The sequence below is a fragment of the Anomaloglossus baeobatrachus genome, chromosome 6 (genome assembly GCF_048569485.1).
Source record: "Anomaloglossus baeobatrachus isolate aAnoBae1 chromosome 6, aAnoBae1.hap1, whole genome shotgun sequence".
Taxonomy (NCBI): domain Eukaryota; kingdom Metazoa; phylum Chordata; class Amphibia; order Anura; family Aromobatidae; genus Anomaloglossus; species Anomaloglossus baeobatrachus.
Genome location: NC_134358.1, coordinates 33696120 through 33713236, shown reverse-complemented (window position 1 = coordinate 33713236; position 17117 = coordinate 33696120). Strand labels below are relative to the sequence as shown.

The following is a 17117-nucleotide window of genomic DNA, read 5'->3' as shown; positions in this document are numbered from 1 at the left end:
AACAATAACTCCACTCGTGACCATCAGAAGACGTCATTGTCAGCTGGAATTGATGCTCAAAGCAATATGGCAAGTTATTGAGACACTGACATATTTTGGGGAGTGGAGGGATGGGCTGGTATGCCTACCACTGGTGTTGGCTGTTGTTTCCATAAATTGTTTGAGATGAGGAAATCATCATTGCTGCCTCTACTTTAATGCCCCATGGGAAAATATTACTGTAGAGTGAATGTTTTAAGTTTTCTATAAATGTCACCCGAAAGCCAAATATCCGGAACTTTTAGTCAGTAGTGTATATCCGTCTGGACAGACCTAACAAACCCTGAAAAAGGTCCTCGCTCGTGTCTCCATAGAGATATAGATTAAATGTCGCGGCGCTGACCTGTCAATGTGCATCCGCAAAGTAACTCTACAAACTCGATCTGGATGATGTGATACATTACGTTATCTATCTAATGTGCGAGAGGAAAGGAAAGAGCACCGAAAATACATCAACAACAAGAATAAAAATAATACTAATAATAATAAAAATGTCATGCCAAAAAAACCCATAAAAACCAGACTTAGAAATTATTGTGCATTAATTTTAACAGACATAAAAGTGTTAAGGCCCCGTCACACACAGAGGTAGATCTGTGGTAGATCTGTGGTAAATCTGTGGTAAATCTGTGGTAAATCTGTGGTAAATCTGTGGTAAATCTGTGGTAAATCTGTGGTAAATCTGTGGTTGCAGTGAAATTGTGGACAATCAGTGCCAGGTTTGTGGCTGTGTACAAATGGAACAATATGTCCATGATTTCCCTGCAACCACAGATCTGCCAAAGATTTACCTGTGTGTGACGGGGCCTTTACTTCCCTTTTTATATTGTACAATCGGAAAACAATGACGCTACAGTAGCTGAAGTCCGATGTAAAGTCATAAATAGCGTTAATAGATGACGCACTCCGCAAATACAGAAGTTTTTTGTATGAAATTTGCTACTGAGTGCAGCCTATATAGAAAAGGAAGGAAGAAAAGGAAGGAAGGAAGGAAGGAAGGAAGGAAGGAAGGAAGGAAGGACGGACGGACGGACGGAAGGAAAGAAGAAAAGGAAGGAAGGAAGGAAGGACGGACGGACGGACGGACGGACGGAAAGAAGAAAAGGAAGGAAGGAAGGAAGAAAAGGAAGAAAGGAAGAAAGGAAGGAAGGAAGGAAGGAAGGAAGGAAGGAAGGAAGGAAGAAAAGAAGAAAGAAAGAAAGGAAGAAAGGAAGAAAGAAAGGAAGAAAGGAAGAAAGGAAGAAAGAAAGGATAGATGGATGGAAGGAAGGATAGATGGATGGAAGGAAGAAAGGATAGATGGATGGAAGGAATGGTAGATGGATGGAAGGAAGAAACGATAGATGGATGGAAGGAAGGATAGATGAATGGAAGGAAGGATGGATGGATGGATGGAAGGATAGATGGATGGATGGAAGGATAGATGGATGGATGGATGGATGGATAGATAGATGGAAGGATAGATGGAAGGAAGGATAGATGAATGGATAGATGGATGGATGGATGGATGGATGGAAGGATAGATGGAAGGATAGATGGATGGATGGAAGGATAGATGGATGGAAGGATAGATGGATGGAAGGAAGGAAAGATAGATGGATGGATCAAAGGATGGATGGATGAATCGAAGGATAGATGGAAGGAATGCTAGATGGATGGAAGGAAGGATAGATGAATGGAAGGAAGGATAGATGAATGGAAGGAAGGATAGATGAATGGAAGGAAGGATAGATGGATGGAAGGAAGGATAGATGGATGGAAGGAAAGATGGATGGAAGGAAGGAAAGATGGATGGACAGATGGAAGGAAGGATAGATGGATGGATGAATGGAAGGATAGATGGATGGCAAGAGATGGATAGATAGATAGACAGATAGCATGTGATACAATAAGGTAATGCACACACCATATATACATGTATACAGGTAGAGGCTCTTGCTTACTTCATTAGTAGTATAGAAGACACAGTCATCCACATCCAGCACCATTATGGAGGAGTGAGATGAGGAGCAGCGTGCAGCCAGTGCTTAAACGGAGGTCCCATGTACCCGGCTTATATAGCCCACCTGCCGCTCTCCATAAGCTTTCTCCCAGCATACACCGCCTCCACAACAAGCTAAGTTTGGACGAGGATTTTCTTAACCTTGATCTGTGTCAAAGGTTCATCATATGTCAAATGCCCTTCCAATCCAGCTCAGACACCAAAACAAGGTCAACCTCAGAAAAAAAGAGATGGGAGTACCCGTTCTGGCAGCATGCCACCTGGATAAATCCCCTCCATCGCCAGTTAAGAAGGGCACGGCCAGGGATGTAGAGCAGCATCCCACAGAGCATAAGACTACAACAACCCATGATTCTGATTAGTAGTGGCAGGTCTCAACCATGACGTTAGGCCAAGGCAGGGTCACCTAAGTCCGACCTTCCAGAAAACCTAGGCAGCTCAAATATAGAATACAATCCGGGCAGAAAAGGTTATCAAGATTTGGTAAAATTAGATCATTCTTAAGATTGTAAACTTAGAAATGATATTTTAGGACAACGTCTGTCCGTATTCCCCATTATGAGATACTACTAAATAGTCAGAGCTGGCGAGAGAAAGTCCATCCTGGAGGACGTAGCGCTAATGACTGAAGAAAAAGGGGTTTTCTCCCCAGAAGCCGCACTTCTCTTCCCTATGAGCTGTGTTGGTATTACAGAAATAGCTGCCTTTGGTTCATATCTCAAAAAACATCTCTAGATTTCTCCATTTTTACTCCTAATGCTACACTGATTCATTCTCATCTGGACTGCTCCAACTCTCTACTAATCGGTCACCTTCTTACTAAACTCTCCCTTCTCCGACATATCCTGAATTCACAATCATATTGTCACAGGGACTTTTGCTCAGAACTCGCCGAATCATACGCTGTTCACACTATGGATTCTGACACTCCACCCTATGGTTTCTCCCGGGTTTCTGAGCTACACAGGTAGGCTCATGCGTCGACCAGTGGTGTGTTCATTCATGGTCAGGCTAGCAAGTGTTAACATCTGATAGCCTGCTAGTTACCTCTGGGATCACATGTTGTTGGAAACCTATCACATCTAATCACTACCTTTTTAAGATGGTGTAATCTGTTCACCCACGCCGACTATAGATTATTGCTGTGTTGGTCTGTGTGCTGTTGTGTCCCAGTCCTGCTAGTGATTATATTGTGTGGTGTCTTCAAGTTGTTGCAGACTTATCTTGTCATCTAGTAGTTTCCTCCCTCCCTGCTCTTATTTTCTTCCTCATCTCTTATTGTCTTATACCTCTATGTGTTTCCCCTGTTTGTCTATTTCTGTGGGTTTAATCACACTCCTATCCTGGCCCCTCCCATGAGGCAGAGGGTGTAAGATCAGAGCTGGTCAGGAGGAGGAAGGCAGCTCAAACATCTTCACTATCAGAGGTGACTGAGAACAGTGATAGCTTGGGCCCCCTAGCTAGAGGGCCAATCCAGGAGCCCATGTTCCCATCTTTCTCCATTACCACCATTATACATATTCCTGTCCAGCCTCTACACCAGGGGTGGGGAACCTTTTTTCAGCCGGGGGCCATTTGGAAATTTCTACCAACCTTCGGGGGCCGCACAAAATTATCAATGTGAAAATTACCCGGCTATATTTGGTCAATTAACTCACCCCTACTGTGGCGGCCGGAGCGGCTTCTCTTTGGTGCGGCTGTGATGTTGGATGATACTAATCATGTTTCTTCTCACAACTGCTTTTCTGTCTCGGTCTGAAGCGCAGTCAACTCTTTGTGATAATAATATTTGATAAATCATATACAAACACATAGGAGACGCTGGAGGCACACGCACAACACATAGGAGACACTGGAGGCACGCACAACACATAGGAGACACTGGAGGCACACACAACACATAGGAGACACTGGAGGCACACACAACACATAGGAGACACTGGAGGCACACACAACACATAGGAGACGCTGGAGGCACACACAACACATAGGAGACGCTGGAGGCACACACAACACATAGGAGACACTGGAGGCACACACAACACATAGGAGACACTGGAGGCACACACAACACATAGGAGACACTGGAGGCACACACAACACATAGGATACACTGGGACTGCTCTATATACATTACAGGAGTCACTGAAGGCACATACATCACTGGAGGGGCTGGGGGCATATACATCACATTGAAAACGCTGGGACTGACGTATACACAACAGAAAGGAAACGCTGGGACTGCTGTATATACACATCACAGGAGACACTGGAGGCACATACATCTCATGAGGAGCTATATATGCTCCCAGCCCCTCCTGTGATGTAAATGCCCACAGCCCCTCCTGTGTTGTGTATGTCCCCAGTGTCTCCTGTGATGTATATGCCCCCAGCATCTCCAATGTGATGTATAAGTCACAGGAGACGCTGAAGGCAAACAACACAAGAGACACTGGGGGGCATACACAACGCAAGAGGTGCTGGGGGGCATACACAACGCAAGAGGTGCTGGGGGGCATACACAACGCAAGAGGTGCTGGGGGGGCATACACATAACAGTAGACGCTGGGGGCATACACAACGCAAGAGATGCTGGGGGGCATACACATAACAGGAGACACTGGGGGGCATACACAACACAAGAGGGGCTGGGGGGCATACACAACGCAAGAGGGGCTGGGGGGCATACACAACGCAAGAGGGGCTGGGGGGCATACACAACGCAAGAGGGGCTGGGGGGCATACACAACGCAAGAAGGGCTGGGGGACATACACATCATAAGAGGAGCTGGGGGCAAAGACATCACTGAGGGGGGCACAGACATCACTAGGGGAACACAACACTGGGGGAACACAACACTGGGGGTGATGCACAGCATTGGGAGGGCACACAGCACTGCCCCCGAGTAATGTCAAGGCTCTGCACACAGCACCTGCAGAGCCCTGACATTACTGGGGAGCCACAAACCTGAGGTGATAGACAGCATGGGGTGAGGGACACAGCACTGATCGTTGCACACAACTCTGGGGGGAGGGTACACAAAGTACTGGACGAGGAGCAGAGTGCAGGCGCGCGCACACAGCGCCGGAGACAGTGCAGGCCGGAGGGCAGAGGGGGGGGCAGATCGCTCTGAAGTTGAAAGGTGCGGTCACACCACACGACAGGACATAGGGGCGGGCACATTGCTCCGAGGGCAGAGGGGGCACATCGCTCCGGAGGGCAGAGGGGTGGGCAGACCGCATGAGGGGAAAGAGGGGCAGGCAGATCGCTCCGGAGGGCAGAGGGGCGGGCACACCGCACGAGGGGTAATAGGGGTGGGCAGATCGCTCCGGAGGGCAGAGGGGCGGGCACACCGCACGAGGGGAAAGAGGGGCGGGCACATCGCTCCGGAGGGCAGAGGGGCGGGCACACACGCAGCACGAGGGGACAGAGGGACGGGCACACACTGCTGATTACGCTACTGGACAGCGGAAGAGCCCATTGGTTCTCCCAAACAGTGCATGTGGTCATTTAAAGGGCTGGCGGCCCCAGCACTGCAGCCCCCGGGAATGTGCCCGGGGGCCGCATAAAAGGTCATGGCGGGCCGCATGCAGCCCGCGGGCCGGAGGTTCCCCACCCCTGCTCTACACCAATGATTCCATTCTGTACCAGTCATTGCACTTGTGACGCCCTGGACTAGCCAGGTAACACCACTAGGTAACACCAGCCAACCACACAAAACCTAGTCACCTCCCTCAGGGCTTGAGGTTCACACCAGGGGGCGGAGCCAGGCGGTTGGCCACGCCCACCAAGGAGTTCAGAGAGCCTGAGGCAGGAAACACAGTCAGTCTAGTTGGAGTAGTTGTTGAGGAGCAGAGTTCAAGGAAAGTCTAGCAGCAGGCCTGTGCCCAGGTCTGCAGCGTTCTGACAGGTGTCTGGGTTGGAGCCCGGGCACCTTTGGCTAGGAGGTATACGGTGGCCTCAGCCTGCAGGAGCCGGGAAGACGGCTCGGTGGAACGGGACAGAGTAGTGGCCCGCCGGTACCAACCCGGGGAACCGACTGGAAACCGGAGCACAAAAGGGGGGTACTCAGACCCTGAAACGAGGTCCAGAAGCTACTGGACCGAGTTAATTAACTGATTGAGGCTAGGACTCTAGGTCCTTTCCCACCCAAAGTCCCGACTGAAGACAACAGCCCAATGAGGGGGATAGAAAGCCACCGCACAGGCAGAGAGATCCCACGGGCCAGCGTCTGCGGGTAAAAGGGCTCTCCCGACATCCACAAAGCCGGGGAGCGGGCTACCGACGCTGAAGCGCAGGCAGCCACAAAGACACAACACGGTGCAGGAGAAAGGCAGAGACCACCAACCGGGTGGGGGCCAGACGCAGCCGGCTGCGAGCACCGACCACCATCATCTTGGTTTACCAGAGACTTGTGTGTGTTATGAATCGTGAGTACAACAGTGCCCTCTGGCCACGCACCTCCCTGCACCGCCCATCACACAGAACCCAACGGGTCCCGGGGTCACCATCCCTACCCACGGAGGGGCTAACATCTCGCTGCGCAACATCTCCCCCGGTTGCCCAGTAACAGCAGCGGTGGTGTCCACCTTCACCGCTACCCGTGGGTGGCATCACAAACTTAAAACACGGCTCCGGCCTACACCTACGTCCCCTTAAAGCACCAGTCCCACTTCAGATCGAAGTGGACCATGGGGCCCCCAGGTCCGGAGACGCTCGAGCTACCACCCGGCGAGTCTGGACCCGAGTGGCTCGGTTGCCACTGAGCGGTACACACTGGTTATCCATGTGCTACTGAATTCAATATAAAAACTCTTGTCTCTCTGACCCACAAAACTCTTTACTGTTATGCACCACCCTACTACTGTCGAGGGCGGGGGCCGGCTTCCCCGTCGCGGGGGCTGCTCGGGGAGGTCGCGCCCGGATCCGATGCCTTCTCCTTGGTGGCTCGAGTGGGCCGGACCCGGGCCTCGAGCAGCGCTCCTCGCCCACGAGTGAAAAGGGAGGGGAGCGGGATTGTTGGGATGGATGGAGTGTTCGTGACGCCACCCACGGGTTGTGGTGATGGTGGTCACCACCGCTGCTGGTGACGGGGTTCCCGGGAGCGATGGTGGGGAGCAGCTAGGTGTTGACCCCTCTGTGGGTAGGGGTTGTAGGTCCCGGGGCCCGGTGGCCAATTGTTTTCCAGTATGATGGGGCTCGCAGGGTGAAGGGTCGCGGTGCAGCGGAGCGCGGTGCCGGATGGCACTGATGTACTCACTCAGATACAGATGGACAGAGTCTTTGGTAAACCAAACGGCTGGATGGACGGGGCCCGCAGCCGGCTGCAGTGTTTCCCTGGATGGGTTGATGGTGGCTGTCGTTTCCCTGCACCTGTGTTTGAATATTGACTCCAATGCCTGGGCACCGGTAGTCCGCTCCCCGACGTGTATGTGCCGGAGGAGCCCCTTTGCCCGCAGACACTGGCCCTTTGGATCTCTGGCCCTTGGCGGTGACGCTTATCCGTACTGGTTGGGCTGTTGCCTTCAATCGGGACTTGGTTGGGAATGAACCCCTGAGGTCCAGACCGCAATCAGAGAATTTGACTAGAGGTTGGCTTTAAGCCTAGTCGGGGTCTGAGTACCCTGCCTGGTGCTTGGCTCCAATCGGCTCCCCGGTTCGGTACCGGCGGGCCACTGCCCGAGCCCGGTCCTGCGGTTCTGCTGACCTTCGCCAACTCCTGCAGACGGCCACCACCGTCTGCCGACCTTGCTGAATGTGCCAGGGCTCCCACCCAGACACCAACAGTTTTCACTCCTCACTCACTACAGACCACAACTGGACTGACTGCTGTGTTTTTCCGGCCTCCAGTTTGTGAACTCCTCGGTGGGCGGGGCCAACCACCTGGCTCCGCCCCACCTGGTGTGAACATCAGCCCTGGAGGGTGGCAACAAGGATTTTGAGTTTGACTGGTGTAACCTGTCCAGGGAAGGGGGTGTGTGTGTAATGACCTGTGACCCCTGGGGTCCAGGGCGTCACACTACTCCTCCATCATCTGACGATCATTCTACCCATCCTCTCAATTTTGTTAAAGAACTAAAACTAAAATATTCTATAACCCAAACCTCCCACTTCCATCTCCAAGACTTCTCTTGTGCTGCGCCATCAGTTTTCTGGAATGCTCTACCCCAGACAATCCAGTTAATTATCAGTTTCCACAGTTTTAAGCGTGCCCTAAAAACACATTTCTTTAGACAGACCTATCACCTCACTCATCCAACTATTCAGTGTTCTCCTTTCCTAACATTTCATCGGATTTTGGTCCCTTGCATTATCTCGTCCGACACCCTCCATGCAGTCAATAGCACTTTGGAGTACGATCACCATATTCATTCATATTTACTGGAGCTCTAGAATAAATCTACACAATTACGGGAAGAACATAAAGACCCCCCTTAAAAAACGTTGACCATGGTTGAATTTGAACCCATGACTCCAGTGTTATTATATTAGGTTATATTGGATAATGAAGCGGTTGCCACATATTCGGGTGTCACTCTCCACTCAAGTCTAAGACACACACACCGACCGAGATCTTGAGAAAGGCTCTACAGCCATAAATGTCCCTACAAAAGTCTTATCCTGAGATGCCCCCAAATGGTTTTATCTTCAGATGCACCATAAATTTGTTACCATATCTACAGATGTTCCCAAGTGTCTTATCCACAGATCTTCCCATAAGTGTCTTATCCACAGATCTTCCCATAAGTGTCTTATCCACCGTTACCCCAAAAATATACTGTATGTACGATGTACAGATTTCCCATACGTATATATGTGCAGATGCCCCCAATAGGTATCTTATCCACACATTGCCTATAAAAGTCTTATCCAAATCGACTGTTAGTGATGTGTCATCACGAACTGTCACGGAGGTATCATGGCTGGCTGACAATCCGGTGGCAGCAAGTGCTAGAAGATCACAGAGATTGCCGGCATGTATTGTTACCTGACAGTTCTCTGTTTCCGAAGTCAGTGGACCCTAGGACCCTGTCAGTCCTTCATGGCAGTTGGTATCCTCTGACTTCCTTTATTCTCCTCACCCTGGGATGGTTTGGGTGCGGTTTATAATTTGTTCTTTGTTGAGCTCTGGAGAGCTTGTCTTCTTGTGCTTCTGAGATTTCTATGGTAGCTACTGCTCAGATAAGTGTTTCTCTTTTGCTATCTACCAGGGCTCTGGTGATTGCAGTCATGTTTCCTTTGTATTCTTCCCTTGTTCTTACTTTAGGGTTTAGTGGGGTTGACGAAGAGCTCATCCCACCCGTTCCCTATTTAGGGTCCAGCACTAGGGATGCCTAGGGTCAAGTATCCCACTCAACATATAGGTGAGGAGCCTATCTAGGCTGGTGGGGGCCCCCTGGGACCAGCTGTAGGTTGTTGTCAGGGGCCACCACTTCCCCCCTTTCCCTAGATATAGGGCATTCCTTACCCCTTCCTGTTTGTTCTCCTATACTGGTGGTATAGCCTCTCACCCCTGCTGTGGCATCTACCAGGAGTGGGTGGTGAGCAGTGGGCACACATATCACATGGGCTTGTCATACATGTGAACGTCAACCTCCACTTAATCTAATACCCCTTTAAGTTAAGGGATGCCCCAACAAGAACTTCGAAATGTGACTATCCACAAATGCCCCACAGATGCCCTTTTAAGAGTCACAGATTTCTACTTTACTTCCCAAACCACAGTTACTCTCCTATATACCATGCTCCCTTTAGTGCACACCTATATATGCCACATATGTGGAGTTTCCCTCCTAAATACTATAGTTACAGATGCCCCTTTGTGTCTCGTCCACAGATGCCCCACAGGTGCTACAGTCATACATACCTTCATTAGTCCCAAAACCACAATTAATTACTATAATGTCAGATGCCCCCTTAAAGGGTAACCGGATGTTCAAGTATCTTTCAGAATAAGCTGTTGTGTGTACATGAGAAATAACATGATTTGGCTATTATATGACTTAGGTCCATCGGGCTTTTATTGTTCAATTGACTGAGCTAGTGAGTAGAGAAAAGCTGCTATGATGTCTCCCATATACAGTACACAGAGAAAAGGGATTCCCTCTTATTCCTAAATTTGCACACAAAGAAACAGCAGCATGATGGAAATTATTCTTAGCACTGAGTAGTGTAGCTATGAAGGCAGCTCTAGAGTGAGGTAGAAGACTTGTTAGAAAGCTCAGCTCGATCTGCTTTTACCGGTTTTCTCACCCTGCTTCCCTTTTCTCTCCATAGAGCAACCATCACCTGACACCTAAGTGTGATGCCAGTCCAAGTTGGGATTTTTTCCCCCAGATTGCATGCCAACCTCAGAAGGCAGGTGGAGGGGAAGAGGTGGCTCAAAAGTGGAAAAAGAAGCAGATTTCCCTGATAAATTATATTCACCTGTACTATTGATTTATGAGGCTTGTTGTTTGGTCTTATATTATCTCTCAGAACATCTGGGAGGCTCCCAAAAAATAGAGACCACATCTACAATTAGGAAATCCCCAATTCATCACATGACCCTTCCCGAAACAGTGCTCCTTAAAGGTTTCCTGTGTGTGGTGATGTGTGGGAGATTCAGGAATGTTTCTCCTCCCCACACAAGTATGCCTTATGTATCTGGAGGGTCTTAGGCCTCCTCATGTAGCAATGCTCAGATGTGACTGATGGCCCGTCCTCGAGGACATCATTTTGTGTTCCTCGGGGGAGTGTCCTTACCCGATTGGATAACACACTAAGTCATTCCTCTCTTTCTCCCAGCCCTCAGCTGTAATTCTTTTTCCTAAAATTAATGGAACTTACGGGTCTGGAAATTCCAGTACTGTTTGTAATGTCATTATTGGCGTCATTTATGCTACTTAGATCACAGAAGTAAATAAGTGTAACCGATAAGTGTAAGCGATGAGCAGCCTATCACTGCGGAGGCAGATGGCCGCACAGAGCAAGGGAACGTCGTTGTTATTAGGGAAACAGCCTCTTTAACCACCGATTTGCATTAAAAACACCATCTCAGGGAACGGGAGGAGGGGAGCACTGGAGTCTTGTATGGTAATCTGCTGAGGATGAAGATGCTCGCCATCTGTCCAGACATTGTGACCTTTATGCAGAACAAGAATTGTTTCATCCATAACATTGGCGCGGGCCGTGTATACAGAGGAAGTGCAAAAATGTCACAATCATCGTCTGCAAGTATTTACGGCCTTAGCTCAGCAGCCTGACACTGCGGATGAGGAATGTGCAGAGAACATGAGCCCGATACACACACATCATTATATGTGGTCTCCTCCCAGCAGATGAATCGTAATAACCAATTCAGAGAGACCACCCATCACTGCCTTCTACTAGGGCAAGCTTTTTCTACTGACATAGTAGGTGCAGATGTAACTATAATGGGCAAATAACTATAGTGGGTGCAGATGTAATATAATGAGTGCAGATGTAATATAATGAGTGCAGATGTAATATAATGGGTGCAGATGTAATATAGTGGGTGCAGATGTAATATAATGAGTGCAGATGTAATATAATGGGTGCAGACGTAACTATAGTGGGTGCAGATGTAATATAGTGGGTGCAGATGTAATATAGTGGGTGCAGATGTAATATAGTGGGTGCAGATGTAACTATAGTGGGTGCAGATGTAACTATAGTGGGTGCAGATGTAACTATAATGGGTGCAGATGTAACTATAATGGGTGCAGATGTAACTATAATGGGTGCAGATGTAACTATAATGGGTGCAGATGTAACTATAGTGGGTGCAGATGTAACTATAGTGGGTGCAGATGTAACTATAGTGGGTGCAGATGTAATATAATGGGTGCAGATGTAACTATAATGGGTGCAGATGTAACTATAGTGGGTGCAGATGTAACTATAGTGGGTGCAGATGTAACTATAGTGGGTGCAGATGTAATATAGTGGGTGCAGATGTAATATAGTGGGTGCAGATGTAATATAATGGGTGCATATGTAATATAATGGGTGCATATGTAATATAATGGGTGCATATGTAATATAATGGGTGCATATGTAATATAATGGGTGCATATGTAATATACTGGGTGCAGATATAACTATAGTGGGTGCAGATGTGACTATAATGGGGGCCGATGTAACTATAGTGGGTGCAGATGTGACTATAATGGGTGCAGATGTAATATAGTGGGTGCAGATGTAATATAATGGGTGTAGACATAACTATAATCGGCAGATAACTATAATGGGTGCAGATGTAACTATAGTGGGTGCAGATGTAACTATAGTGGGTGCAGATGTAATATAGTGGGTGTAGATGTAATATAGTGGGTGCAGATGTAATATAGTGGGTGCAGATGTAATATAGTGGGTGCAGATGTGACTATAGTGGGTGCAGATGTGACTATAGTGGGTGCAGATGTGACTATAGTGGGTGCAGATGTAGTATAGTGGGTGCAGATGTAGTATAGTGGGTGCAGATGTAATATAGTGGGTGCAGATGTAATATAGTGGGTGCAGATGTAATATAGTGGGTGCAGATGTAATATAGTGGGTGCAGATGTAATATAGTGGGTGCAGATGTAATATAATGGGTGCAGATGTAATATAATGGGTGCAGATGTAATATAATGGGTGCCTCAGTATTTGTAGTAAAAACCCCGCTCAACCTCTTAGTGACCGGTGATATGTTTATGCCGGCTGTTGGGGGCACATGGTTTTGGTTTAGTCCTCCCAGGTTTTCCAGCTGTGTACACCCGCTGACATTTGTGCGGCAGTTCCCCACTCTCCGGGTGTTTTGCTGCGTTGTCACACAGCAGCGCTCGTTGCCCTGCGGTATAAACACTAATCGTGTGGAAATGCTCTTTCCGGAGATCTGCACGTATGGCAGCTTTGGAGAGAGCTGGATATAACAACGGTTAAATGGCTTAGCCTCCCCTCACCGGCTGACACACTTACATGGGGCAAACCGGACAAGAGATCGTTATTACCGGGACGCCAGGGAGCTGGAGAGAAGAGCGGGGAAAAGACGCCTGATCCGGCTCCATTAGGATACAAAGTGTCCGGGATTGTGGATTTCCTCACCCAGTAATAAATGAGCGTTTGATACAAATAATCCAGCGCTTGCACAATGTAACTCTTCAGGACAACTGTAAATTGCCAAATAAACCCCAGATCTTGGCAGTAAGACCCATACTATCAGCTTAAAGGGGTTCAAGGAGAGTTTGTCAGCCCCTTGGTGTGGCTGAATCTTTCCGTGCACCATCCCACCCACTAGTTTTCCACCCACCTCCGTGTAGCGCCCCTGAGACCCTCAGGGCACTACAGGGAACTGCATCCTCTTGGGGATGCAGGACCTACCCCCTGGGACCTGGGGTACCAGTGCCGATTCCATCAAAACACGACCAAAATCCTTGTTCTCCACTCCACACTGGGCATAAAGGGTTAACCATGTAAGGGGATGGTCGCCATGGGAACGAGTCCCTGGGTTTAGCCAGCCTGGTGGGAGGGGTCAGTCAGTCAGTAGTCAGTCGAGAGGTGTGCGGACGTGCCTGAGCTGGGTTCGTGTAACGGTGACACAGGAGAGAGGTCGCCAGGTCAGGTACTGGAGATACCGCTGGGACCGGAGCACGCACGGGGCACAGGGCCCTAGGGCAAGCGCAAGTTTTAGACTGTTTGGCAAATACCTGCCCGGTGAGGGCACTTTCACGGACTTCACCGAACCAAATAATCCGGGGGCATCAGCAGTAAACTAGGATCGGGGTTCGGACACTTACCTCCCCACAGGGTCCGCACTGCTCGCCGTACGGAGGAGACTGTACCCCAAAAGGGACAGTCAGGGCCCCCAAACGCTCCACGCTACAGGGACCCAATCAACTGAGAGTGCCGGGGACAGAGCAACCTGTGTCACTACACTGGCACCGGTCCTCCAAGGGACCTGAACCAGCAACTCCTGGGTCCAAGTGAGTAGAGACTGTTAAAGACAACCCGGTGTGGTCTCCATTATTTCCCCCGTCACATCTCCCAGGCACAGCCCTACCTGAGGAGGGCCTACCATCACAGCTGCCACTACCATCAGCTCTGGGAGTACCCACATTCAGCAGCGGCGGTTCTCCATCCTTAACCGCAACCCGCAGGTGGTGTCACATGATAAAAACTCTTATCTCCCCTGTAAATACCCCCCATTAACAAAAGGGGCCCAGAGCACGGGACCGGGCAACGGCCACCAGAGTGACATTCCCATTCCCATCCCCGGGACCGAGTACCCCATATCCCTGGGCACTACAACTCCCATTTTTCTATGTAGCGCCCCTGAGACCCTCAGGACACTACATCCGTCCTCCTCTTCCTTGATTAACAGCTCTGGCATTACAGGAGTAAGAAAAGACCTAGTAAACAAGGGTGCACCGAGTGCCTGTGCTTGGTTTGAGCAGTTCAATGCACCTTATCGCTACTTGTTTTCTAGGTCTTCACTTACTCCCGTAATGCCAAAGCGGTCAATCAAGGCAGATGTAATCCATGGACACTCACTGGAGCAACCCTGCGCTGAACCAGAAGCTGCACCGAGCGCCTGTGCTTGGTTTGAGCAGTCATTTTCTTCTTTTTTTATTTTTCAATTCCCATTAACCCTCCAATTTTAAAGAAAAATTAATAGTGAAGCTTTCCTATTAAACTCCCAACTTGCGATCACTTTGACCTCGGATACAAAGCACTGCAGTACTCCAATTGTTTTTGGCTTGGAGGTCCTTAAATGGTTCCTTGCGGTGCTTTGTGTTTTTATCGGTTACCTAATAAGCCCTCATAAAAGAGCACAAAGACGGCAAACGTAGGCATTTTCAAGAGGCACCTGACAGCCAATACTGGCTATGCCTGACTGCTTAGATGCTGCGGTCACTATTGACCGTAGCACCTAAGGGGTTAAATTACTGGAAGTTACAGGAAGGCGTCAGCTGTTGGACACAGCCGACAGCCACCGTGTACAGGGCGGTCTCAGCTCCTGAGCCTGATATATTCAAGTGCACTTTTACGCATACAAATGTGATGGAAGAGTAGACGCTAGTACAGCACCATCAACTGAAAGGTCTCTAGCATACAGCCATATGGTGCCACTATCATGCTGCCTTATGTGCCTAAATTACAGTGACGTACAGCGCTTCTGTAATATTGCCATGCAGTGCCAACATTATAGAGGACCAACCGGCAGGATTTTGCTATATGAGGTAAAGGTAGTGCTGTACTGGTGCTGGGATGCGGAATCCTGCCATACCACCAGTTATGAGATTGGGTGTTTTATTACAGTAATATTTTCAAGTAAAGTTAGGGAAATGTAGTTATTTGATTGACAGATGCAATAGGGCGGGAATATGGGGGTCGAGTGTTGTTATTTATTCCCGATTTTGTCCGCCCGCCTGTCCTTCCTCCCCCCTGTGGCTGTCACTGGCGCCTGCTCATTAGCATTTATGAGTATTGCAGCACACGCTGCACTAAGATAGCACCAGAGTCGGCGCCCGCGCATAGCGCTGTCTCCGGCGCCATCTTTGTGAAGACTGTCTTCCTTCATTGGTCTGATGGATGTGCGATGTGAGGGCGGCAAATGCGCCCTTGCAACCTCAGCTCTTGTTGTGACCTCAGGAGTGCGCGCGGTCACAGTAGTACTGGAGACCGCCCAGAAATCAACTTGCCGGTCTCCTATGAAGTGTGCAGCTCGTTTTCTGGGTACAGTGTGCGGTCATCAGTGGGGAGCTGATCTTGGGGGCTGACGGCCTCCACTTTTGTGACCGTGCACACCTGCGCGGTCACAACGAGAGCTGACGATGTATCCAGTGCCATCTTTTTGAAAACTGTTTTCCTTCATTGGCCTGATGGATGCGTGACACGAGGGCGGCGCATGTGCCCTTGCATCTGTTGTGACCGTTCAAGCGCGCGTGGTCACAACAGAAGTGGAGACAGCCAACCCCCAAAATCAACACCCTTCACATGACCGTACCCAGAATACAAGCCACACGCTTCAGAGGAGACCGGTGAGTTGATTTGGGGGGCGGTCTCCATTTCTGTTGTGACTGAGTGCACTCCCATGATCACAACGAGAGCTGAAGATGCGAGTGCGCATGCGCCATCCTTGACAGTGAAGTAAGATAGAGTCTTCACAAAGATGGTGTCGGAGATAATGCTATGCGCAGGCGCCGACTCCGGTACCATCTTAGTGAAGACTCTGTCTTCCTTCATTGGCCTGATGAATGCACAATGCAAGGATGGCGCATGCGCACTCGCATCCTCAACTCTTGTTGTGATCATGGGAGTGCGCGCAGTCACAACAGAAATGGAGACCGCCCCCCAAATCAACTCACTGCTCTCCTCTGAAGTGTGCGGCTTGTATACTGGATGCGGAGGGAGCTGATCTTGGGGGTTGGCTGTCTCCACTTCTGTTGCGCGCTTGCACGGTCACAACGATGTCTTAGGATGCGAGGACACATGCGCTGCCCTCGTGTAATGCACCCATCAGGCCAATGAAGGAAAACAGTTTTCGAAAAGATGGCACCGGAGACAGCGCTATGAGCAGATGACGATTCCATCGGAATACTCAAATACTAATGAGCAGGCGCCAGTGACGGCCACAGCAGGAGGAAGGACAGGAAAAAGACAGGAAAACTCAAACTCACCATATTCCCCCCCTGTTGCACCTGTCAATCAAATAACTGTGCATTTCTCTAACTTTACTTGCAAGTATTACTGTAATAAAACATCCAATCTCATAACTGAAGGTATCACTGGATCCCACATTTTAGCACCAGTATAGCACGGGCTTTACCTCATATAGCAACATCCTGCTGGTTGGTTCTCTTTAAACTGCCACACATAAAACTTCTGTATACGTCTATATAAAAGGAGCATGCGATATAAGAGTTTATTTTCTCTTCAGAGTGGTATAAAAAAACAAAAACATCCTATTTCTCACAAAATATCATCACAACAGATTAGCAAAACAGTTGACAGGCTGCAGTTCACATTACAACCACTAGGTGGCCACATACATACACATTCTATAAACATCTCCAGGCAGAGTATCATGAA

At 49.1% G+C, this 17117-nt stretch overlaps 1 protein-coding gene across 1 annotated transcript in view; it reads right to left on the bottom strand.

The window, feature by feature from the left end:
- The window catches only part of NDRG1 (N-myc downstream regulated 1), a 55375-nt gene that overhangs the window by 22770 nt on the left and 15488 nt on the right, over nucleotides 1–17117 (bottom strand). The gene's annotated exons all lie outside the window — the stretch shown is intronic.